Source organism: Chiloscyllium plagiosum, unplaced genomic scaffold, assembly GCF_037043375.1.
Source record: "Chiloscyllium plagiosum isolate Xiang-an unplaced genomic scaffold, Cpla_swu_hap1 HiC_scaffold_3, whole genome shotgun sequence".
Taxonomy (NCBI): domain Eukaryota; kingdom Metazoa; phylum Chordata; class Chondrichthyes; order Orectolobiformes; family Hemiscylliidae; genus Chiloscyllium; species Chiloscyllium plagiosum.
Genome location: NW_028270141.1, coordinates 142,103,991 through 142,127,751, shown reverse-complemented (window position 1 = coordinate 142,127,751; position 23,761 = coordinate 142,103,991). Strand labels below are relative to the sequence as shown.

Below are 23,761 nucleotides of genomic sequence, written 5' to 3'. Positions count from 1 at the left end.
GGAGTGTGGAAGGATGAGAGAATGCAGGCTGCGGCCCTATGAAGCAGGGGGAGGGCTTGCAGTTGGCCTGTGTGGGGATGTGGGAGACTACAGGAGCCTGGTGGGCAAGGGCTGGCCTGAAAGGCAGCTGGAGGGACGGAGGGAGGGAAGCACGCACGGAGGAGGAAGAGCAAAGAGAAAAGAGAAAAAAAAGCCAAAGGGGATAAAGAGAAAGAGCAAGAAAGAAAATGTGGCTGGCCAGCACGCCTTGAAGTAGGGAGAAAAGGCAGGGGCCAGCGCCTACGGCCATACTAGTCTGAAAACGCCCGATCTCGTCTGATCTCGGAAGCTAAGCAGACTCAGGCCTGGTTAGTACTTGGATGGGAGACCGCCTGGGAATACCAGGTGCAGTAGGCTTTTTCCGCCAGCAGTGGCTGCTCAAGTCACCCCTCTGCACTTGTCTTGTGCCAGGCAATGGAGCGGCAGGTTATTTTTGCTGCTGCTGCTGTGCCTGGCATCAGTCTCCTGCAGGCACGAGACACGGAGGGGAGGAGAGCGGAGCGCTGCCAAAATCAGCAAGAAAGGCGGAAAGAAAGGGATTGGGGCTGCACGCTGTCTGCGGGTGGCAGTCAGGAAAGGCGGACAATAGACAATAGGTGCAGGAGTTGGCCATTCTGCCCTTCCAGCCTGCACCACCATTCAATATGATCATGGCTGATCATCCTTAATCAGTATCCTGTTCCTGCCTTATCTCTATAACCCTTGATTCCACTATCCTTGAGAGCTCTATCCAACTCTTTCTTAAATGAATCCAGAGACTGGGCCTCCACTGCCCTCTGGGGCAGAGCATTCCACACAGCCACCACTCTCTGGGTGAAGAAGTTTCTCCTCATCTCTGTCCTAAATGGTCTACCCCGTATTTTTAAGCTGTGTCCTCTGTTTCGGCACTCACCCCGCAGCGGAAACATGTTGCCTGCCGCCAGAGTGTCCAATCCTTTGATCATCTTATATGTCTCAACCAGATCCCCTCTCAGTCTTCTAAACTCAAGGGTACACAAGCCCAGTCGCTCCAGTCTTTCAGTGTAAGGTAATCCCGCCATTCCAGGAATTGACCTCGTGAACCTACGCTGCATTCCCTCAATAGCCAGAATGTCTCTCCTCAAATTTGGAGACCAGAACTGCACACAGTACTCCAGGTGTGGTCTCACCAGGGCCCTGTACAGCTGCAGAAGGACCTCTTTGCTTCTATACTCAATCCCTCTTGTTATGAAGGCCAGCATGCTATTAGCCTTCTTCACTACCTGCTGTACCTGCATGCTTACCTTCATTGAGTGGTGTACAAGAACCCCCAGATCTCTCTGTACTGCCCCTTTACCTAAATTGATTCCACTTAGGTGGTAATCTGCCTTCCTGTTCTTGCCACCAAAGTGGATAAGGATCCATTTATCCACGTGAAAGTGCATCTGCCATGCATCTGAGCACTCACCTAACTTGTCCAGGTCACCCTGTAATCTCCTAACATCCTCATCACATTTCACCCTGCCACCCAGCTGATGAAATTTGCGAATGTTATTGCTAATACCATCTTGTATATCCTGAAGATAGATTGTAAAAAGCTGCGGTCCCAGTACTGATCCGTGCGGTACCCCACTGGTCAGTGCCCGGCATTCCGAAATGGAGGGGTGGAGGAGTGTGGAAGGATGAGAGAATGCAGGCTGCGGCCCTATGAAGCAGGGGGAGGGCTTGCAGTTGGCCTGTGTGGGGATGTGGGAGACTACAGGAGCCTGGTGGGCAAGGGCTGGCCTGAAAGGCAGCTGGAGGGACGGAGGGAGGGAAGCACGCACGGAGGAGGAAGAGCAAAGAGAAAAGAGAAAAAAAAGCCAAAGGGGATAAAGAGAAAGAGCAAGAAAGAAAATGTGGCTGGCCAGCACGCCTTGAAGTAGGGAGAAAAGGCAGGGGCCAGCGCCTACGGCCATACTAGTCTGAAAACGCCCGATCTCGTCTGATCTCGGAAGCTAAGCAGACTCAGGCCTGGTTAGTACTTGGATGGGAGACCGCCTGGGAATACCAGGTGCAGTAGGCTTTTTCCGCCAGCAGTGGCTGCTCAAGTCACCCCTCTGCACTTGTCTTGTGCCAGGCAATGGAGCGGCAGGTTATTTTTGCTGCTGCTGCTGTGCCTGGCATCAGTCTCCTGCAGGCACGAGACACGGAGGGGAGGAGAGCGGAGCGCTGCCAAAATCAGCAAGAAAGGCGGAAAGAAAGGGATTGGGGCTGCACGCTGTCTGCGGGTGGCAGTCAGGAAAGGCGGACAATAGACAATAGGTGCAGGAGTTGGCCATTCTGCCCTTCCAGCCTGCACCACCATTCAATATGATCATGGCTGATCATCCTTAATCAGTATCCTGTTCCTGCCTTATCTCCATAACCCTTGATTCCACTATCCTTGAGAGCTCTATCCAACTCTTTCTTAAATGAATCCAGAGACTGGGCCTCCACTGCCCTCTGGGGCAGAGCATTCCACACAGCCACCACTCTCTGGGTGAAGAAGTTTCTCCTCATCTCTGTCCTAAATGGTCTACCCCGTATTTTTAAGCTGTGTCCTCTGTTTCGGCACTCACCCCGCAGCGGAAACATGTTGCCTGCCGCCAGAGTGTCCAATCCTTTGATCATCTTATATGTCTCAACCAGATCCCCTCTCAGTCTTCTAAACTCAAGGGTACACAAGCCCAGTCGCTCCAGTCTTTCAGTGTAAGGTAATCCCGCCATTCCAGGAATTGACCTCGTGAACCTACGCTGCATTCCCTCAATAGCCAGAATGTCTCTCCTCAAATTTGGAGACCAGAACTGCACACAGTACTCCAGGTGTGGTCTCACCAGGGCCCTGTACAGCTGCAGAAGGACCTCTTTGCTTCTATACTCAATCCCTCTTGTTATGAAGGCCAGCATGCTATTAGCCTTCTTCACTACCTGCTGTACCTGCATGCTTACCTTCATTGAGTGGTGTACAAGAACCCCCAGATCTCTCTGTACTGCCCCTTTACCTAAATTGATTCCACTTAGGTGGTAATCTGCCTTCCTGTTCTTGCCACCAAAGTGGATAAGGATCCATTTATCCACGTGAAAGTGCATCTGCCATGCATCTGAGCACTCACCTAACTTGTCCAGGTCACCCTGTAATCTCCTAACATCCTCATCACATTTCACCCTGCCACCCAGCTGATGAAATTTGCGAATGTTATTGCTAATACCATCTTGTATATCCTGAAGATAGATTGTAAAAAGCTGCGGTCCCAGTACTGATCCGTGCGGTACCCCACTGGTCAGTGCCCGGCATTCCGAAATGGAGGGGTGGAGGAGTGTGGAAGGATGAGAGAATGCAGGCTGCGGCCCTATGAAGCAGGGGGAGGGCTTGCAGTTGGCCTGTGTGGGGATGTGGGAGACTACAGGAGCCTGGTGGGCAAGGGCTGGCCTGAAAGGCAGCTGGAGGGACGGAGGGAGGGAAGCACGCACGGAGGAGGAAGAGCAAAGAGAAAAGAGAAAAAAAAGCCAAAGGGGATAAAGAGAAAGAGCAAGAAAGAAAATGTGGCTGGCCAGCACGCCTTGAAGTAGGGAGAAAAGGCAGGGGCCAGCGCCTACGGCCATACTAGTCTGAAAACGCCCGATCTCGTCTGATCTCGGAAGCTAAGCAGACTCAGGCCTGGTTAGTACTTGGATGGGAGACCGCCTGGGAATACCAGGTGCAGTAGGCTTTTTCCGCCAGCAGTGGCTGCTCAAGTCACCCCTCTGCACTTGTCTTGTGCCAGGCAATGGAGCGGCAGGTTATTTTTGCTGCTGCTGCTGCTGTGCCTGGCATCAGTCTCCTGCAGGCACGAGACACGGAGGGGAGGAGAGCGGAGCGCTGCCAAAATCAGCAAGAAAGGCGGAAAGAAAGGGATTGGGGCTGCACGCTGTCTGCGGGTGGCAGTCAGGAAAGGCGGACAATAGACAATAGGTGCAGGAGTTGGCCATTCTGCCCTTCCAGCCTGCACCACCATTCAATATGATCATGGCTGATCATCCTTAATCAGTATCCTGTTCCTGCCTTATCTCCATAACCCTTGATTCCACTATCCTTGAGAGCTCTATCCAACTCTTTCTTAAATGAATCCAGAGACTGGGCCTCCACTGCCCTCTGGGGCAGAGCATTCCACACAGCCACCACTCTCTGGGTGAAGAAGTTTCTCCTCATCTCTGTCCTAAATGGTCTACCCCGTATTTTTAAGCTGTGTCCTCTGTTTCGGCACTCACCCCGCAGCGGAAACATGTTGCCTGCCGCCAGAGTGTCCAATCCTTTGATCATCTTATATGTCTCAACCAGATCCCCTCTCAGTCTTCTAAACTCAAGGGTACACAAGCCCAGTCGCTCCAGTCTTTCAGTGTAAGGTAATCCCGCCATTCCAGGAATTGACCTCGTGAACCTACGCTGCATTCCCTCAATAGCCAGAATGTCTCTCCTCAAATTTGGAGACCAGAACTGCACACAGTACTCCAGGTGTGGTCTCACCAGGGCCCTGTACAGCTGCAGAAGGACCTCTTTGCTTCTATACTCAATCCCTCTTGTTATGAAGGCCAGCATGCTATTAGCCTTCTTCACTACCTGCTGTACCTGCATGCTTACCTTCATTGAGTGGTGTACAAGAACCCCCAGATCTCTCTGTACTGCCCCTTTACCTAAATTGATTCCACTTAGGTGGTAATCTGCCTTCCTGTTCTTGCCACCAAAGTGGATAAGGATCCATTTATCCACGTGAAAGTGCATCTGCCATGCATCTGAGCACTCACCTAACTTGTCCAGGTCACCCTGTAATCTCCTAACATCCTCATCACATTTCACCCTGCCACCCAGCTGATGAAATTTGCGAATGTTATTGCTAATACCATCTTGTATATCCTGAAGATAGATTGTAAAAAGCTGCGGTCCCAGTACTGATCCGTGCGGTACCCCACTGGTCAGTGCCCGGCATTCCGAAATGGAGGGGTGGAGGAGTGTGGAAGGATGAGAGAATGCAGGCTGCGGCCCTATGAAGCAGGGGGAGGGCTTGCAGTTGGCCTGTGTGGGGATGTGGGAGACTACAGGAGCCTGGTGGGCAAGGGCTGGCCTGAAAGGCAGCTGGAGGGACGGAGGGAGGGAAGCACGCACGGAGGAGGAAGAGCAAAGAGAAAAGAGAAAAAAAAGCCAAAGGGGATAAAGAGAAAGAGCAAGAAAGAAAATGTGGCTGGCCAGCACGCCTTGAAGTAGGGAGAAAAGGCAGGGGCCAGCACCTACGGCCATACTAGTCTGAAAACGCCCGATCTCGTCTGATCTCGGAAGCTAAGCAGACTCAGGCCTGGTTAGTACTTGGATGGGAGACCGCCTGGGAATACCAGGTGCAGTAGGCTTTTTCCGCCAGCAGTGGCTGCTCAAGTCACCCCTCTGCACTTGTCTTGTGCCAGGCAATGGAGCGGCAGGTTATTTTTGCTGCTGCTGCTGCTGTGCCTGGCATCAGTCTCCTGCAGGCACGAGACACGGAGGGGAGGAGAGCGGAGCGCTGCCAAAATCAGCAAGAAAGGCGGAAAGAAAGGGATTGGGGCTGCACGCTGTCTGCGGGTGGCAGTCAGGAAAGGCGGACAATAGACAATAGGTGCAGGAGTTGGCCATTCTGCCCTTCCAGCCTGCACCACCATTCAATATGATCATGGCTGATCATCCTTAATCAGTATCCTGTTCCTGCCTTATCTCCATAACCCTTGATTCCACTATCCTTGAGAGCTCTATCCAACTCTTTCTTAAATGAATCCAGAGACTGGGCCTCCACTGCCCTCTGGGGCAGAGCATTCCACACAGCCACCACTCTCTGGGTGAAGAAGTTTCTCCTCATCTCTGTCCTAAATGGTCTACCCCGTATTTTTAAGCTGTGTCCTCTGTTTCGGCACTCACCCCGCAGCGGAAACATGTTGCCTGCCGCCAGAGTGTCCAATCCTTTGATCATCTTATATGTCTCAACCAGATCCCCTCTCAGTCTTCTAAACTCAAGGGTACACAAGCCCAGTCGCTCCAGTCTTTCAGTGTAAGGTAATCCCGCCATTCCAGGAATTGACCTCGTGAACCTACGCTGCATTCCCTCAATAGCCAGAATGTCTCTCCTCAAATTTGGAGACCAGAACTGCACACAGTACTCCAGGTGTGGTCTCACCAGGGCCCTGTACAGCTGCAGAAGGACCTCTTTGCTTCTATACTCAATCCCTCTTGTTATGAAGGCCAGCATGCTATTAGCCTTCTTCACTACCTGCTGTACCTGCATGCTTACCTTCATTGAGTGGTGTACAAGAACCCCCAGATCTCTCTGTACTGCCCCTTTACCTAAATTGATTCCACTTAGGTGGTAATCTGCCTTCCTGTTCTTGCCACCAAAGTGGATAAGGATCCATTTATCCACGTGAAAGTGCATCTGCCATGCATCTGAGCACTCACCTAACTTGTCCAGGTCACCCTGTAATCTCCTAACATCCTCATCACATTTCACCCTGCCACCCAGCTGATGAAATTTGCGAATGTTATTGCTAATACCATCTTGTATATCCTGAAGATAGATTGTAAAAAGCTGCGGTCCCAGTACTGATCCGTGCGGTACCCCACTGGTCAGTGCCCGGCATTCCGAAATGGAGGGGTGGAGGAGTGTGGAAGGATGAGAGAATGCAGGCTGCGGCCCTATGAAGCAGGGGGAGGGCTTGCAGTTGGCCTGTGTGGGGATGTGGGAGACTACAGGAGCCTGGTGGGCAAGGGCTGGCCTGAAAGGCAGCTGGAGGGACGGAGGGAGGGAAGCACGCACGGAGGAGGAAGAGCAAAGAGAAAAGAGAAAAAAAAGCCAAAGGGGATAAAGAGAAAGAGCAAGAAAGAAAATGTGGCTGGCCAGCACGCCTTGAAGTAGGGAGAAAAGGCAGGGGCCAGCGCCTACGGCCATACTAGTCTGAAAACGCCCGATCTCGTCTGATCTCGGAAGCTAAGCAGACTCAGGCCTGGTTAGTACTTGGATGGGAGACCGCCTGGGAATACCAGGTGCAGTAGGCTTTTTCCGCCAGCAGTGGCTGCTCAAGTCACCCCTCTGCACTTGTCTTGTGCCAGGCAATGGAGCGGCAGGTTATTTTTGCTGCTGCTGCTGCTGTGCCTGGCATCAGTCTCCTGCAGGCACGAGACACGGAGGGGAGGAGAGCGGAGCGCTGCCAAAATCAGCAAGAAAGGCGGAAAGAAAGGGATTGGGGCTGCACGCTGTCTGCGGGTGGCAGTCAGGAAAGGCGGACAATAGACAATAGGTGCAGGAGTTGGCCATTCTGCCCTTCCAGCCTGCACCACCATTCAATATGATCATGGCTGATCATCCTTAATCAGTATCCTGTTCCTGCCTTATCTCCATAACCCTTGATTCCACTATCCTTGAGAGCTCTATCCAACTCTTTCTTAAATGAATCCAGAGACTGGGCCTCCACTGCCCTCTGGGGCAGAGCATTCCACACAGCCACCACTCTCTGGGTGAAGAAGTTTCTCCTCATCTCTGTCCTAAATGGTCTACCCCGTATTTTTAAGCTGTGTCCTCTGTTTCGGCACTCACCCCGCAGCGGAAACATGTTGCCTGCCGCCAGAGTGTCCAATCCTTTGATCATCTTATATGTCTCAACCAGATCCCCTCTCAGTCTTCTAAACTCAAGGGTACACAAGCCCAGTCGCTCCAGTCTTTCAGTGTAAGGTAATCCCGCCATTCCAGGAATTGACCTCGTGAACCTACGCTGCATTCCCTCAATAGCCAGAATGTCTCTCCTCAAATTTGGAGACCAGAACTGCACACAGTACTCCAGGTGTGGTCTCACCAGGGCCCTGTACAGCTGCAGAAGGACCTCTTTGCTTCTATACTCAATCCCTCTTGTTATGAAGGCCAGCATGCTATTAGCCTTCTTCACTACCTGCTGTACCTGCATGCTTACCTTCATTGAGTGGTGTACAAGAACCCCCAGATCTCTCTGTACTGCCCCTTTACCTAAATTGATTCCACTTAGGTGGTAATCTGCCTTCCTGTTCTTGCCACCAAAGTGGATAAGGATCCATTTATCCACGTGAAAGTGCATCTGCCATGCATCTGAGCACTCACCTAACTTGTCCAGGTCACCCTGTAATCTCCTAACATCCTCATCACATTTCACCCTGCCACCCAGCTGATGAAATTTGCGAATGTTATTGCTAATACCATCTTGTATATCCTGAAGATAGATTGTAAAAAGCTGCGGTCCCAGTACTGATCCGTGCGGTACCCCACTGGTCAGTGCCCGGCATTCCGAAATGGAGGGGTGGAGGAGTGTGGAAGGATGAGAGAATGCAGGCTGCGGCCCTATGAAGCAGGGGGAGGGCTTGCAGTTGGCCTGTGTGGGGATGTGGGAGACTACAGGAGCCTGGTGGGCAAGGGCTGGCCTGAAAGGCAGCTGGAGGGACGGAGGGAGGGAAGCACGCACGGAGGAGGAAGAGCAAAGAGAAAAGAGAAAAAAAAGCCAAAGGGGATAAAGAGAAAGAGCAAGAAAGAAAATGTGGCTGGCCAGCACGCCTTGAAGTAGGGAGAAAAGGCAGGGGCCAGCGCCTACGGCCATACTAGTCTGAAAACGCCCGATCTCGTCTGATCTCGGAAGCTAAGCAGACTCAGGCCTGGTTAGTACTTGGATGGGAGACCGCCTGGGAATACCAGGTGCAGTAGGCTTTTTGCGCCAGCAGTGGCTGCTCAAGTCACCCCTCTGCACTTGTCTTGTGCCAGGCAATGGAGCGGCAGGTTATTTTTGCTGCTGCTGCTGTGCCTGGCATCAGTCTCCTGCAGGCACGAGACACGGAGGGGAGGAGAGCGGAGCGCTGCCAAAATCAGCAAGAAAGGCGGAAAGAAAGGGATTGGGGCTGCACGCTGTCTGCGGGTGGCAGTCAGGAAAGGCGGACAATAGACAATAGGTGCAGGAGTTGGCCATTCTGCCCTTCCAGCCTGCACCACCATTCAATATGATCATGGCTGATCATCCTTAATCAGTATCCTGTTCCTGCCTTATCTCCATAACCCTTGATTCCACTATCCTTGAGAGCTCTATCCAACTCTTTCTTAAATGAATCCAGAGACTGGGCCTCCACTGCCCTCTGGGGCAGAGCATTCCACACAGCCACCACTCTCTGGGTGAAGAAGTTTCTCCTCATCTCTGTCCTAAATGGTCTACCCCGTATTTTTAAGCTGTGTCCTCTGTTTCGGCACTCACCCCGCAGCGGAAACATGTTGCCTGCCGCCAGAGTGTCCAATCCTTTGATCATCTTATATGTCTCAACCAGATCCCCTCTCAGTCTTCTAAACTCAAGGGTACACAAGCCCAGTCGCTCCAGTCTTTCAGTGTAAGGTAATCCCGCCATTCCAGGAATTGACCTCGTGAACCTACGCTGCATTCCCTCAATAGCCAGAATGTCTCTCCTCAAATTTGGAGACCAGAACTGCACACAGTACTCCAGGTGTGGTCTCACCAGGGCCCTGTACAGCTGCAGAAGGACCTCTTTGCTTCTATACTCAATCCCTCTTGTTATGAAGGCCAGCATGCTATTAGCCTTCTTCACTACCTGCTGTACCTGCATGCTTACCTTCATTGAGTGGTGTACAAGAACCCCCAGATCTCTCTGTACTGCCCCTTTACCTAAATTGATTCCACTTAGGTGGTAATCTGCCTTCCTGTTCTTGCCACCAAAGTGGATAAGGATCCATTTATCCACGTGAAAGTGCATCTGCCATGCATCTGAGCACTCACCTAACTTGTCCAGGTCACCCTGTAATCTCCTAACATCCTCATCACATTTCACCCTGCCACCCAGCTGATGAAATTTGCGAATGTTATTGCTAATACCATCTTGTATATCCTGAAGATAGATTGTAAAAAGCTGCGGTCCCAGTACTGATCCGTGCGGTACCCCACTGGTCAGTGCCCGGCATTCCGAAATGGAGGGGTGGAGGAGTGTGGAAGGATGAGAGAATGCAGGCTGCGGCCCTATGAAGCAGGGGGAGGGCTTGCAGTTGGCCTGTGTGGGGATGTGGGAGACTACAGGAGCCTGGTGGGAAAGGGCTGGCCTGAAAGGCAGCTGGAGGGACGGAGGGAGGGAAGCACGCACGGAGGAGGAAGAGCAAAGAGAAAAGAGAAAAAAAAGCCAAAGGGGATAAAGAGAAAGAGCAAGAAAGAAAATGTGGCTGGCCAGCACGCCTTGAAGTAGGGAGAAAAGGCAGGGGCCAGCGCCTACGGCCATACTAGTCTGAAAATGCCCGATCTCGTCTGATCTCGGAAGCTAAGCAGACTCAGGCCTGGTTAGTACTTGGATGGGAGACCGCCTGGGAATACCAGGTGCAGTAGGCTTTTTCCGCCAGCAGTGGCTGCTCAAGTCACCCCTCTGCACTTGTCTTGTGCCAGGCAATGGAGCGGCAGGTTATTTTTGCTGCTGCTGCTGTGCCTGGCATCAGTCTCCTGCAGGCCCGAGACACGGAGGGGAGGAGAGCGGAGCGCTGCCAAAATCAGCAAGAAAGGCGGAAAGAAAGGGATTGGGGCTGCACGCTGTCTGCGGGTGGCAGTCAGGAAAGGCGGACAATAGACAATAGGTGCAGGAGTTGGCCATTCTGCCCTTCCAGCCTGCAGCACCATTCAATATGATCATGGCTGATCATCCTTAATCAGTATCCTGTTCCTGCCTTATCTCCATAACCCTTGATTCCACTATCCTTGAGAGCTCTATCCAACTCTTTCTTAAATGAATCCAGAGACTGGGCCTCCACTGCCCTCTGGGGCAGAGCATTCCACACAGCCACCACTCTCTGGGTGAAGAAGTTTCTCCTCATCTCTGTCCTAAATGGTCTACCCCGTATTTTTAAGCTGTGTCCTCTGTTTCGGCACTCACCCCGCAGCGGAAACATGTTGCCTGCCGCCAGAGTGTCCAATCCTTTGATCATCTTATATGTCTCAACCAGATCCCCTCTCAGTCTTCTAAACTCAAGGGTACACAAGCCCAGTCGCTCCAGTCTTTCAGTGTAAGGTAATCCCGCCATTCCAGGAATTGACCTCGTGAACCTACGCTGCATTCCCTCAATAGCCAGAATGTCTCTCCTCAAATTTGGAGACCAGAACTGCACACAGTACTCCAGGTGTGGTCTCACCAGGGCCCTGTACAGCTGCAGAAGGACCTCTTTGCTTCTATACTCAATCCCTCTTGTTATGAAGGCCAGCATGCTATTAGCCTTCTTCACTACCTGCTGTACCTGCATGCTTACCTTCATTGAGTGGTGTACAAGAACCCCCAGATCTCTCTGTACTGCCCCTTTACCTAAATTGATTCCACTTAGGTGGTAATCTGCCTTCCTGTTCTTGCCACCAAAGTGGATAAGGATCCATTTATCCACGTGAAAGTGCATCTGCCATGCATCTGAGCACTCACCTAACTTGTCCAGGTCACCCTGTAATCTCCTAACATCCTCATCACATTTCACCCTGCCACCCAGCTGATGAAATTTGCGAATGTTATTGCTAATACCATCTTGTATATCCTGAAGATAGATTGTAAAAAGCTGCGGTCCCAGTACTGATCCGTGCGGTACCCCACTGGTCAGTGCCCGGCATTCCGAAATGGAGGGGTGGAGGAGTGTGGAAGGATGAGAGAATGCAGGCTGCGGCCCTATGAAGCAGGGGGAGGGCTTGCAGTTGGCCTGTGTGGGGATGTGGGAGACTACAGGAGCCTGGTGGGCAAGGGCTGGCCTGAAAGGCAGCTGGAGGGACGGAGGGAGGGAAGCACGCACGGAGGAGGAAGAGCAAAGAGAAAAGAGAAAAAAAAGCCAAAGGGGATAAAGAGAAAGAGCAAGAAAGAAAATGTGGCTGGCCAGCACGCCTTGAAGTAGGGAGAAAAGGCAGGGGCCAGCGCCTACGGCCATACTAGTCTGAAAACGCCCGATCTCGTCTGATCTCGGAAGCTAAGCAGACTCAGGCCTGGTTAGTACTTGGATGGGAGACCGCCTGGGAATACCAGGTGCAGTAGGCTTTTTGCGCCAGCAGTGGCTGCTCAAGTCACCCCTCTGCACTTGTCTTGTGCCAGGCAATGGAGCGGCAGGTTATTTTTGCTGCTGCTGCTGTGCCTGGCATCAGTCTCCTGCAGGCACGAGACACGGAGGGGAGGAGAGCGGAGCGCTGCCAAAATCAGCAAGAAAGGCGGAAAGAAAGGGATTGGGGCTGCACGCTGTCTGCGGGTGGCAGTCAGGAAAGGCGGACAATAGACAATAGGTGCAGGAGTTGGCCATTCTGCCCTTCCAGCCTGCACCACCATTCAATATGATCATGGCTGATCATCCTTAATCAGTATCCTGTTCCTGCCTTATCTCCATAACCCTTGATTCCACTATCCTTGAGAGCTCTATCCAACTCTTTCTTAAATGAATCCAGAGACTGGGCCTCCACTGCCCTCTGGGGCAGAGCATTCCACACAGCCACCACTCTCTGGGTGAAGAAGTTTCTCCTCATCTCTGTCCTAAATGGTCTACCCCGTATTTTTAAGCTGTGTCCTCTGTTTCGGCACTCACCCCGCAGCGGAAACATGTTGCCTGCCGCCAGAGTGTCCAATCCTTTGATCATCTTATATGTCTCAACCAGATCCCCTCTCAGTCTTCTAAACTCAAGGGTACACAAGCCCAGTCGCTCCAGTCTTTCAGTGTAAGGTAATCCCGCCATTCCAGGAATTGACCTCGTGAACCTACGCTGCATTCCCTCAATAGCCAGAATGTCTCTCCTCAAATTTGGAGACCAGAACTGCACACAGTACTCCAGGTGTGGTCTCACCAGGGCCCTGTACAGCTGCAGAAGGACCTCTTTGCTTCTATACTCAATCCCTCTTGTTATGAAGGCCAGCATGCTATTAGCCTTCTTCACTACCTGCTGTACCTGCATGCTTACCTTCATTGAGTGGTGTACAAGAACCCCCAGATCTCTCTGTACTGCCCCTTTACCTAAATTGATTCCACTTAGGTGGTAATCTGCCTTCCTGTTCTTGCCACCAAAGTGGATAAGGATCCATTTATCCACGTGAAAGTGCATCTGCCATGCATCTGAGCACTCACCTAACTTGTCCAGGTCACCCTGTAATCTCCTAAGATCCTCATCACATTTCACCCTGCCACCCAGCTGATGAAATTTGCGAATGTTATTGCTAATACCATCTTGTATATCCTGAAGATAGATTGTAAAAAGCTGCGGTCCCAGTACTGATCCGTGCGGTACCCCACTGGTCAGTGCCCGGCATTCCGAAATGGAGGGGTGGAGGAGTGTGGAAGGATGAGAGAATGCAGGCTGCGGCCCTATGAAGCAGGGGGAGGGCTTGCAGTTGGCCTGTGTGGGGATGTGGGAGACTACAGGAGCCTGGTGGGCAAGGGCTGGCCTGAAAGGCAGCTGGAGGGACGGAGGGAGGGAAGCACGCACGGAGGAGGAAGAGCAAAGAGAAAAGAGAAAAAAAAGCCAAAGGGGATAAAGAGAAAGAGCAAGAAAGAAAATGTGGCTGGCCAGCACGCCTTGAAGTAGGGAGAAAAGGCAGGGGCCAGCGCCTACGGCCATACTAGTCTGAAAACGCCCGATCTCGTCTGATCTCGGAAGCTAAGCAGACTCAGGCCTGGTTAGTACTTGGATGGGAGACCGCCTGGGAATACCAGGTGCAGTAGGCTTTTTCTGCCAGCAGTGGCTGCTCAAGTCACCCCTCTGCACTTGTCTTGTGCCAGGCAATGGAGCGGCAGGTTATTTTTGCTGCTGCTGCTGTGCCTGGCATCAGTCTCCTGCAGGCACGAGACACGGAGGGGAGGAGAGCGGAGCGCTGCCAAAATCAGCAAGAAAGGCGGAAAGAAAGGGATTGGGGCTGCACGCTGTCTGCGGGTGGCAGTCAGGAAAGGCGGACAATAGACAATAGGTGCAGGAGTTGGCCATTCTGCCCTTCCAGCCTGCACCACCATTCAATATGATCATGGCTGATCATCCTTAATCAGTATCCTGTTCCTGCCTTATCTCCATAACCCTTGATTCCACTATCCTTGAGAGCTCTATCCAACTCTTTCTTAAATGAATCCAGAGACTGGGCCTCCACTGCCCTCTGGGGCAGAGCATTCCACACAGCCACCACTCTCTGGGTGAAGAAGTTTCTCCTCATCTCTGTCCTAAATGGTCTACCCCGTATTTTTAAGCTGTGTCCTCTGTTTCGGCACTCACCCCGCAGCGGAAACATGTTGCCTGCCGCCAGAGTGTCCAATCCTTTGATCATCTTATATGTCTCAACCAGATCCCCTCTCAGTCTTCTAAACTCAAGGGTACACAAGCCCAGTCGCTCCAGTCTTTCAGTGTAAGGTAATCCCGCCATTCCAGGAATTGACCTCGTGAACCTACGCTGCATTCCCTCAATAGCCAGAATGTCTCTCCTCAAATTTGGAGACCAGAACTGCACACAGTACTCCAGGTGTGGTCTCACCAGGGCCCTGTACAGCTGCAGAAGGACCTCTTTGCTTCTATACTCAATCCCTCTTGTTATGAAGGCCAGCATGCTATTAGCCTTCTTCACTACCTGCTGTACCTGCATGCTTACCTTCATTGAGTGGTGTACAAGAACCCCCAGATCTCTCTGTACTGCCCCTTTACCTAAATTGATTCCACTTAGGTGGTAATCTGCCTTCCTGTTCTTGCCACCAAAGTGGATAAGGATCCATTTATCCACGTGAAAGTGCATCTGCCATGCATCTGAGCACTCACCTAACTTGTCCAGGTCACCCTGTAATCTCCTAACATCCTCATCACATTTCACCCTGCCACCCAGCTGATGAAATTTGCGAATGTTATTGCTAATACCATCTTGTATATCCTGAAGATAGATTGTAAAAAGCTGCGGTCCCAGTACTGATCCGTGCGGTACCCCACTGGTCAGTGCCCGGCATTCCGAAATGGAGGGGTGGAGGAGTGTGGAAGGATGAGAGAATGCAGGCTGCGGCCCTATGAAGCAGGGGGAGGGCTTGCAGTTGGCCTGTGTGGGGATGTGGGAGACTACAGGAGCCTGGTGGGCAAGGGCTGGCTGAAAGGCAGCTGGAGGGACGGAGGGAGGGAAGCACGCACGGAGGAGGAAGAGCAAAGAGAAAAGAGAAAAAAAAGCCAAAGGGGATAAAGAGAAAGAGCAAGAAAGAAAATGTGGCTGGCCAGCACGCCTTGAAGTAGGGAGAAAAGGCAGGGGCCAGCGCCTATGGCCGTACTAGTCTGAAAACGCCCGATCTCGTCTGATCTTGGAAGCTAAGCAGACTCAGGCCTGGTTAGTACTTGGATGGGAGACCGCCTGGGAATACCAGGTGCAGTAGGCTTTTTCCGCCAGCAGTGGCTGCTCAAGTCACCCCTCTGCACTTGTCTTGTGCCAGGCAATGGAGCGGCAGGTTATTTTTGCTGCTGCTGCTGTGCCTGGCATCAGTCTCCTGCAGGCACGAGACACGGAGGGGAGGAGAGCGGAGCGCTGCCAAAATCAGCAAGAAAGGCGGAAAGAAAGGGATTGGGGCTGCACGCTGTCTGCGGGTGGCAGTCAGGAAAGGCGGACAATAGACAATAGGTGCAGGAGTTGGCCATTCTGCCCTTCCAGCCTGCACCACCATTCAATATGATCATGGCTGATCATCCTTAATCAGTATCCTGTTCCTGCCTTATCTCCATAACCCTTGATTCCACTATCCTTGAGAGCTCTATCCAACTCTTTCTTAAATGAATCCAGAGACTGGGCCTCCACTGCCCTCTGGGGCAGAGCATTCCACACAGCCACCACTCTCTGGGTGAAGAAGTTTCTCCTCATCTCTGTCCTAAATGGTCTACTCCGTATTTTTAAGCTGTGTCCTCTGTTTCGGCACTCACCCCGCAGCGGAAACATGTTGCCTGCCGCCAGAGTGTCCAATCCTTTGATCATCTTATATGTCTCAACCAGATCCCCTCTCAGTCTTCTAAACTCAAGGGTACACAAGCCCAGTCGCTCCAGTCTTTCAGTGTAAGGTAATCCCGCCATTCCAGGAATTGACCTCGTGAACCTACGCTGCATTCCCTCAATAGCCAGAATGTCTCTCCTCAAATTTGGAGACCAGAACTGCACACAGTACTCCAGGTGTGGTCTCACCAGGGCCCTGTACAGCTGCAGAAGGACCTCTTTGCTTCTATACTCAATCCCTCTTGTTATGAAGGCCAGCATGCTATTAGCCTTCTTCACTACCTGCTGTACCTGCATGCTTACCTTCATTGAGTGGTGTACAAGAACCCCCAGATCTCTCTGTACTGCCCCTTTACCTAAATTGATTCCACTTAGGTGGTAATCTGCCTTCCTGTTCTTGCCACCAAAGTGGATAAGGATCCATTTATCCACGTGAAAGTGCATCTGCCATGCATCTGAGCACTCACCTAACTTGTCCAGGTCACCCTGTAATCTCCTAACATCCTCATCACATTTCACCCTGCCACCCAGCTGATGAAATTTGCGAATGTTATTGCTAATACCATCTTGTATATCCTGAAGATAGATTGTAAAAAGCTGCGGTCCCAGTACTGATCCGTGCGGTACCCCACTGGTCAGTGCCCGGCATTCCGAAATGGAGGGGTGGAGGAGTGTGGAAGGATGAGAGAATGCAGGCTGCGGCCCTATGAAGCAGGGGGAGGGCTTGCAGTTGGCCTGTGTGGGGATGTGGGAGACTACAGGAGCCTGGTGGGCAAGGGCTGGCTGAAAGGCAGCTGGAGGGACGGAGGGAGGGAAGCACGCACGGAGGAGGAAGAGCAAAGAGAAAAGAGAAAAAAAAGCCAAAGGGGATAAAGAGAAAGAGCAAGAAAGAAAATGTGGCTGGCCAGCACGCCTTGAAGTAGGGAGAAAAGGCAGGGGCCAGCGCCTACGGCCATACTAGTCTGAAAACGTCTAATCTCGGAAGCTAAGCAGACTCAGGCCTGGTTAGTACTTGGATGGGAGACCGCCTGGGAATACCAGGTGCAGTAGGCTTTTTCCGCCAGCAGTGGCTGCTCAAGTCACCCCTCTGCACTTGTCTTGTGCCAGGCAATGGAGCGGCAGGTTATTTTTGCTGCTGCTGCTGTGCCTGGCATCAGTCTCCTGCAGGCACGAGACACGGAGGGGAGGAGAGCGGAGCGCTGCCAAAATCAGCAAGAAAGGCGGAAAGAAAGGGATTGGGGCTGCACGCTGTCTGCGGGTGGCAGTCAGGAAAGGCGGACAATAGACAATAGGTGCAGGAGTTGGCCATTCTGCCCTTCCAGCCTGCACCACCATTCAATATGATCATGGCTGATCATCCTTAATCAGTATCCTGTTCCTGCCTTATCTCCATAACCCTTGATTCCACTATCCTTGAGAGCTCTATCCAACTCTTTCTTAAATGAATCCAGAGACTGGGCCTCCACTGCCCTCTGGGGCAGAGCATTCCACACAGCCACCACTCTCTGGGTGAAGAAGTTTCTCCTCATCTCTGTCCTAAATGGTCTACCCCGTATTTTTAAGCTGTGTCCTCTGTTTCGGCACTCACCCCGCAGCGGAAACATGTTGCCTGCCGCCAGAGTGTCCAATCCTTTGATCATCTTATATGTCTCAACCAGATCCCCTCTCAGTCTTCTAAACTCAAGGGTACACAAGCCCAGTCGCTCCAGTCTTTCAGTGTAAGGTAATCCCGCCATTCCAGGAATTGACCTCGTGTACCTACGCTGCATTCCCTCAATAGCCAGAATGTCTCTCCTCAAATTTGGAGACCAGAACTGCACACAGTACTCCAGGTGTGGTCTCACCAGGGCCCTGTACAGCTGCAGAAGGACCTCTTTGCTTCTATACTCAATCCCTCTTGTTATGAAGGCCAGCATGCTATTAGCCTTCTTCACTACCTGCTGTACCTGCATGCTTACCTTCATTGAGTGGTGTACAAGAACCCCCAGATCTCTCTGTACTGCCCCTTTACCTAAATTGATTCCACTTAGGTGGTAATCTGCCTTCCTGTTCTTGCCACCAAAGTGGATAAGGATCCATTTATCCACGTGAAAGTGCATCTGCCATGCATCTGAGCACTCACCTAACTTGTCCAGGTCACCCTGTAATCTCCTAACATCCTCATCACATTTCACCCTGCCACCCAGCTGATGAAATTTGCGAATGTTATTGCTAATACCATCTTGTATATCCTGAAGATAGATTGTAAAAAGCTGCGGTCCCAGTACTGATCCGTGCGGTACCCCACTGGTCAGTGCCCGGCATTCCGAAATGGAGGGGTGGAGGAGTGTGGAAGGATGAGAGAATGCAGGCTGCGGCCCTATGAAGCAGGGGGAGGGCTTGCAGTTGGCCTGTGTGGGGATGTGGGAGACTACAGGAGCCTGGTGGGCAAGGGCTGGCTGAAAGGCAGCTGGAGGGACGGAGGGAGGGAAGCACGCACGGAGGAGGAAGAGCAAAGAGAAAAGAGAAAAAAAAGCCAAAGGGGATAAAGAGAAAGAGCAACAAAGAAAATGTGGCTGGCCAGCACGCCTTGAAGTAGGGAGAAAAGGGAGGGGCCAGCGCCTGCGGCCATACTAGTCTGAAAACGCCTGATCTCGGAAGCTAAGCAGACTCAGGCCTGGTTAGTACTTGGATGGGAAACCGCCTGGGAATACCAGGTGCAGTAGGCTTTTTCCGCCAGCAGTGGCTGCTCAAGTCACCCCTCTGCACTTGTCTTGTGCCAGGCAATGGAGCGGCAGGTTATTTTTGCTGCTGCTGCTGTGCCTGGCATCAGTCTCCTGCAGGCACGAGACACGGAGGGGAGGAGAGCGGAGCGCTGCCAAAATCAGCAAGAAAGGCGGAAAGAAAGGGATTGGGGCTGCACGCTGTCTGCGGGTGGCAGTCAGGAAAGGCGGACAATAGACAATAGGTGCAGGAGTTGGCCATTCTGCCCTTCCAGCCTGCACCACCATTCAATATGATCATGGCTGATCATCCTTAATCAGTATCCTGTTCCTGCCTTATCTCCATAACCCTTGATTCCACTATCCTTGAGAGCTCTATCCAACTCTTTCTTAAATGAATCCAGAGACTGGGCCTCCACTGCCCTCTGGGGCAGAGCATTCCACACAGCCACCACTCTCTGGGTGAAGAAGTTTCTCCTCATCTCTGTCCTAAATGGTCTACCCCGTATTTTTAAGCTGTGTCCTCTGTTTCGGCACTCACCCCGCAGCGGAAACATGTTGCCTGCCGCCAGAGTGTCCAATCCTTTGATCATCTTATATGTCTCAACCAGATCCCCTCTCAGTCTTCTAAACTCAAGGGTACACAAGCCCAGTCGCTCCAGTCTTTCAGTGTAAGGTAATCCCGCCATTCCAGGAATTGACCTCGTGAACCTACGCTGCATTCCCTCAATAGCCAGAATGTCTCTCCTCAAATTTGGAGACCAGAACTGCACACAGTACTCCAGGTGTGGTCTCACCAGGGCCCTGTACAGCTGCAGAAGGACCTCTTTGCTTCTATACTCAATCCCTCTTGTTATGAAGGCCAGCATGCTATTAGCCTTCTTCACTACCTGCTGTACCTGCATGCTTACCTTCATTGAGTGGTGTACAAGAACCCCCAGATCTCTCTGTACTGCCCCTTTACCTAAATTGATTCCACTTAGGTGGTAATCTGCCTTCCTGTTCTTGCCACCAAAGTGGATAAGGATCCATTTATCCACGTGAAAGTGCATCTGCCATGCATCTGAGCACTCACTTAACTTGTCCAGGTCACCCTGTAATCTCCTAACATCCTCATCACATTTCACCCTGCCACCCAGCTGATGAAATTTGCGAATGTTATTGCTAATACCATCTTGTATATCCTGAAGATAGATTGTAAAAAGCTGCGGTCCCAGTACTGATCCGTGCGGTACCCCACTGGTCAGTGCCCGGCATTCCGAAATGGAGGGGTGGAGGAGTGTGGAAGGATGAGAGAATGCAGGCTGCGGCCCTATGAAGCAGGGGGAGGGCTTGCAGTTGGCCTGTGTGGGGATGTGGGAGACTACAGGAGCCTGGTGGGCAAGGGCTGGCTGAAAGGCAGCTGGAGGGACGGAGGGAGGGAAGCACGCACGGAGGAGGAAGAGCAAAGAGAAAAGAGAAAAAAAAGCCAAAGGGGATAAAGAGAAAGAGCAAGAAAGAAAATGTGGCTGGCCAGCACGCCTTGAAGTAGGGAGAAAAGGCAGGGGCCAGCGCCTACGGCCATGCTAGTCTGAAAACGTCTAATCTCGGAAGCTAAGCAGACTCAGGCCTGGTTAGTACTTGGATGGGAGACCGCCTGGGAATACCAGGTGCAGTAGGCTTTTTCCACCAGCAGTGGCTGCTCAAGTCACCCCTCTGCACTTGTCTTGTGCCAGGCAATGGAGCGGCAGGTTATTTTTGCTGCTGCTGCTGTGCCTGGCATCAGTCTCCTGCAGGCACGAGACACGGAGGGGAGGAGAGCGGAGCGCTGCCAAAATCAGCAAGAAAGGCGGAAAGAAAGGGATTGGGGCTGCACGCTGTCTGCGGGTGGCAGTCAGGAAAGGCGGACAATAGACAATAGGTGCAGGAGTTGGCCATTCTGCCCTTCCAGCCTGCACCACCATTCAATATGATCATGGCTGATCATCCTTAATCAGTATCCTGTTCCTGCCTTATCTCCATAACCCTTGATTCCACTATCCTTGAGAGCTCTATCCAACTCTTTCTTAAATGAATCCAGAGACTGGGCCTCCACTGCCCTCTGGGGCAGAGCATTCCACACAGCCACCACTCTCTGGGTGAAGAAGTTTCTCCTCATCTCTGTCCTAAATGGTCTACCCCGTATTTTTAAGCTGTGTCCTCTGTTTCGGCACTCACCCCGCAGCGGAAACATGTTGCCTGCCGCCAGAGTGTCCAATCCTTTGATCATCTTATATGTCTCAACCAGATCCCCTCTCAGTCTTCTAAACTCAAGGGTACACAAGCCCAGTCGCTCCAGTCTTTCAGTGTAAGGTAATCCCGCCATTCCAGGAATTGACCTCGTGAACCTACGCTGCATTCCCTCAATAGCCAGAATGTCTCTCCTCAAATTTGGAGACCAGAACTGCACACAGTACTCCAGGTGTGGTCTCACCAGGGCCCTGTACAGCTGCAGAAGGACCTCTTTGCTTCTATACTCAATCCCTCTTGTTATGAAGGCCAGCATGCTATTAGCCTTCTTCACTACCTGCTGTACCTGCATGCTTACCTTCATTGAGTGGTGTACAAGAACCCCCAGATCTCTCTGTACTGCCCCTTTACCTAAATTGATTCCACTTAGGTGGTAATCTGCCTTCCTGTTCTTGCCACCAAAGTGGATAAGGATCCATTTATCCACGTGAAAGTGCATCTGCCATGCATCTGAGCACTCACCTAACTTGTCCAGGTCACCCTGTAATCTCCTAACATCCTCATCACATTTCACCCTGCCACCCAGCTGATGAAATTTGCGAATGTTATTGCTAATACCATCTTGTATATCCTGAAGATAGATTGTAAAAAGCTGCGGTCCCAGTACTGATCCGTGCGGTACCCCACTGGTCAGTGCCCGGCATTCCGAAATGGAGGGGTGGAGGAGTGTGGAAGGATGAGAGAATGCAGGCTGCGGCCCTATGAAGCAGGGGGAGGGCTTGCAGTTGGCCTGTGTGGGGATGTGGGAGACTACAGGAGCCTGGTGGGCAAGGGCTGGCCTGAAAGGCAGCTGGAGGGACGGAGGGAGGGAAGCACGCACGGAGGAGGAAGAGCAAAGAGAAAAGAGAAAAAAAAGCCAAAGGGGATAAAGAGAAAGAGCAAGAAAGAAAATGTGGCTGGCCAGCACGCCTTGAAGTAGGGAGAAAAGGCAGTGGCCAGCGCCTACGGCCATACTAGTCTGAAAACGCCCGATCTCGTCTGATCTCGGAAGCTAAGCAGACTCAGGCCTGGTTAGTACTTGGATGGGAGACCGCCTGGGAATACCAGGTGCAGTAGGCTTTTTCCGCCAGCAGTGGCTGCTCAAGTCACCCCTCTGCACTTGTCTTGTGCCAGGCAATGGAGCGGCAGGTTATTTTTGCTGCTGCTGCTGCTGTGCCTGGCATCAGTCTCCTGCAGGCACGAGACACGGAGGGGAGGAGAGCGGAGCGCTGCCAAAATCAGCAAGAAAGGCGGAAAGAAAGGGATTGGGGCTGCACGCTGTCTGCGGGTGGCAGTCAGGAAAGGCGGACAATAGACAATAGGTGCAGGAGTTGGCCATTCTGCCCTTCCAGCCTGCACCACCATTCAATATGATCATGGCTGATCATCCTTAATCAGTATCCTGTTCCTGCCTTATCTCCATAACCCTTGATTCCACTATCCTTGAGAGCTCTATCCAACTCTTTCTTAAATGAATCCAGAGACTGGGCCTCCACTGCCCTCTGGGGCAGAGCATTCCACACAGCCACCACTCTCTGGGTGAAGAAGTTTCTCCTCATCTCTGTCCTAAATGGTCTACCCCGTATTTTTAAGCTGTGTCCTCTGTTTCGGCACTCACCCCGCAGCGGAAACATGTTGCCTGCCGCCAGAGTGTCCAATCCTTTGATCATCTTATATGTCTCAACCAGATCCCCTCTCAGTCTTCTAAACTCAAGGGTACACAAGCCCAGTCGCTCCAGTCTTTCAGTGTAAGGTAATCCCGCCATTCCAGGAATTGACCTCGTGAACCTACGCTGCATTCCCTCAATAGCCAGAATGTCTCTCCTCAAATTTGGAGACCAGAACTGCACACAGTACTCCAGGTGTGGTCTCACCAGGGCCCTGTACAGCTGCAGAAGGACCTCTTTGCTTCTATACTCAATCCCTCTTGTTATGAAGGCCAGCATGCTATTAGCCTTCTTCACTACCTGCTGTACCTGCATGCTTACCTTCATTGAGTGGTGTACAAGAACCCCCAGATCTCTCTGTACTGCCCCTTTACCTAAATTGATTCCACTTAGGTGGTAATCTGCCTTCCTGTTCTTGCCACCAAAGTGGATAAGGATCCATTTATCCACGTGAAAGTGCATCTGCCATGCATCTGAGCACTCACCTAACTTGTCCAGGTCACCCTGTAATCTCCTAACATCCTCATCACATTTCACCCTGCCACCCAGCTGATGAAATTTGCGAATGTTATTGCTAATACCATCTTGTATATCCTGAAGATAGATTGTAAAAAGCTGCGGTCCCAGTACTGATCCGTGCGGTACCCCACTGGTCAGTGCCCGGCATTCCGAAATGGAGGGGTGGAGGAGTGTGGAAGGATGAGAGAATGCAGGCTGCGGCCCTATGAAGCAGGGGGAGGGCTTGCAGTTGGCCTGTGTGGGGATGTGGGAGACTACAGGAGCCTGGTGGGCAAGGGCTGGCTGAAAGGCAGCTGGAGGGACGGAGGGAGGGAAGCACGCACGGAGGAGGAAGAGCAAAGAGAAAAGAGAAAAAAAAGCCAAAGGGGATAAAGAGAAAGAGCAAGAAAGAAAATGTGGCTGGCCAGCACGCCTTGAAGTAGGGAGAAAAGGCAGGGGCCAGCGCCTACGGCCATACTAGTCTGAAAACGCCCGATCTCGTCTGATCTCGGAAGCTAAGCAGACTCAGGCCTGGTTAGTACTTGGATGGGAGACCGCCTGGGAATACCAGGTGCAGTAGGCTTTTTCCGCCAGCAGTGGCTGCTCAAGTCACCCCTCTGCACTTGTCTTGTGCCAGGCAATGGAGC

At 52.0% G+C, this 23,761-nt stretch overlaps 12 non-coding genes and 3 pseudogenes across 12 annotated transcripts; all 15 read left to right on the top strand.

Annotated features, from left to right (window-relative positions):
- Window positions 1-277: 277 nt before the first annotated feature.
- On the top strand, window positions 278-396 carry LOC148151698 (5S ribosomal RNA). The gene has a single exon (XR_015756636.1). It is a non-coding gene; the product is annotated as a 5S ribosomal RNA (ribosomal RNA).
- Window positions 397-1,943: 1,547 nt separating this feature from the next.
- On the top strand, window positions 1,944-2,062 carry LOC148151697 (5S ribosomal RNA). The gene has a single exon (XR_015756635.1). It is a non-coding gene; the product is annotated as a 5S ribosomal RNA (ribosomal RNA).
- A 1,547-nt stretch (window positions 2,063-3,609) lies between these two features.
- On the top strand, window positions 3,610-3,728 carry LOC148151696 (5S ribosomal RNA). The gene has a single exon (XR_015756634.1). It is a non-coding gene; the product is annotated as a 5S ribosomal RNA (ribosomal RNA).
- Window positions 3,729-5,278: 1,550 nt separating this feature from the next.
- Window positions 5,279-5,397, top strand: LOC148151695 (5S ribosomal RNA). Its single transcript, XR_015755381.1, has one exon. It is a non-coding gene; the product is annotated as a 5S ribosomal RNA (ribosomal RNA).
- A 1,550-nt stretch (window positions 5,398-6,947) lies between these two features.
- Window positions 6,948-7,066, top strand: LOC148151694 (5S ribosomal RNA). Its single transcript, XR_015756633.1, has one exon. It is a non-coding gene; the product is annotated as a 5S ribosomal RNA (ribosomal RNA).
- Window positions 7,067-8,616: 1,550 nt separating this feature from the next.
- On the top strand, window positions 8,617-8,735 carry LOC148151693 (5S ribosomal RNA). The gene has a single exon (XR_015756632.1). It is a non-coding gene; the product is annotated as a 5S ribosomal RNA (ribosomal RNA).
- A 1,547-nt stretch (window positions 8,736-10,282) lies between these two features.
- On the top strand, window positions 10,283-10,401 carry LOC148151692 (5S ribosomal RNA). Its single transcript, XR_015756749.1, has one exon. It is a non-coding gene; the product is annotated as a 5S ribosomal RNA (ribosomal RNA).
- Window positions 10,402-11,948: 1,547 nt separating this feature from the next.
- Window positions 11,949-12,067, top strand: LOC148151691 (5S ribosomal RNA). The gene has a single exon (XR_015756631.1). It is a non-coding gene; the product is annotated as a 5S ribosomal RNA (ribosomal RNA).
- A 1,547-nt stretch (window positions 12,068-13,614) lies between these two features.
- LOC148151690 (5S ribosomal RNA) lies at window positions 13,615-13,733 on the top strand. Its single transcript, XR_015756629.1, has one exon. It is a non-coding gene; the product is annotated as a 5S ribosomal RNA (ribosomal RNA).
- A 1,546-nt stretch (window positions 13,734-15,279) lies between these two features.
- Window positions 15,280-15,398, top strand: LOC148151689 (5S ribosomal RNA). The gene has a single exon (XR_015756291.1). It is a non-coding gene; the product is annotated as a 5S ribosomal RNA (ribosomal RNA).
- A 1,546-nt stretch (window positions 15,399-16,944) lies between these two features.
- Window positions 16,945-17,053, top strand: LOC148151688 (5S ribosomal RNA; annotated as a pseudogene).
- A 1,546-nt stretch (window positions 17,054-18,599) lies between these two features.
- Window positions 18,600-18,708, top strand: LOC148151687 (5S ribosomal RNA; annotated as a pseudogene).
- Window positions 18,709-20,254: 1,546 nt separating this feature from the next.
- On the top strand, window positions 20,255-20,363 carry LOC148151686 (5S ribosomal RNA; annotated as a pseudogene).
- A 1,547-nt stretch (window positions 20,364-21,910) lies between these two features.
- LOC148151685 (5S ribosomal RNA) lies at window positions 21,911-22,029 on the top strand. Its single transcript, XR_015756628.1, has one exon. It is a non-coding gene; the product is annotated as a 5S ribosomal RNA (ribosomal RNA).
- Window positions 22,030-23,578: 1,549 nt separating this feature from the next.
- LOC148151684 (5S ribosomal RNA) lies at window positions 23,579-23,697 on the top strand. The gene has a single exon (XR_015756627.1). It is a non-coding gene; the product is annotated as a 5S ribosomal RNA (ribosomal RNA).
- Window positions 23,698-23,761: the final 64 nt, after the last annotated feature.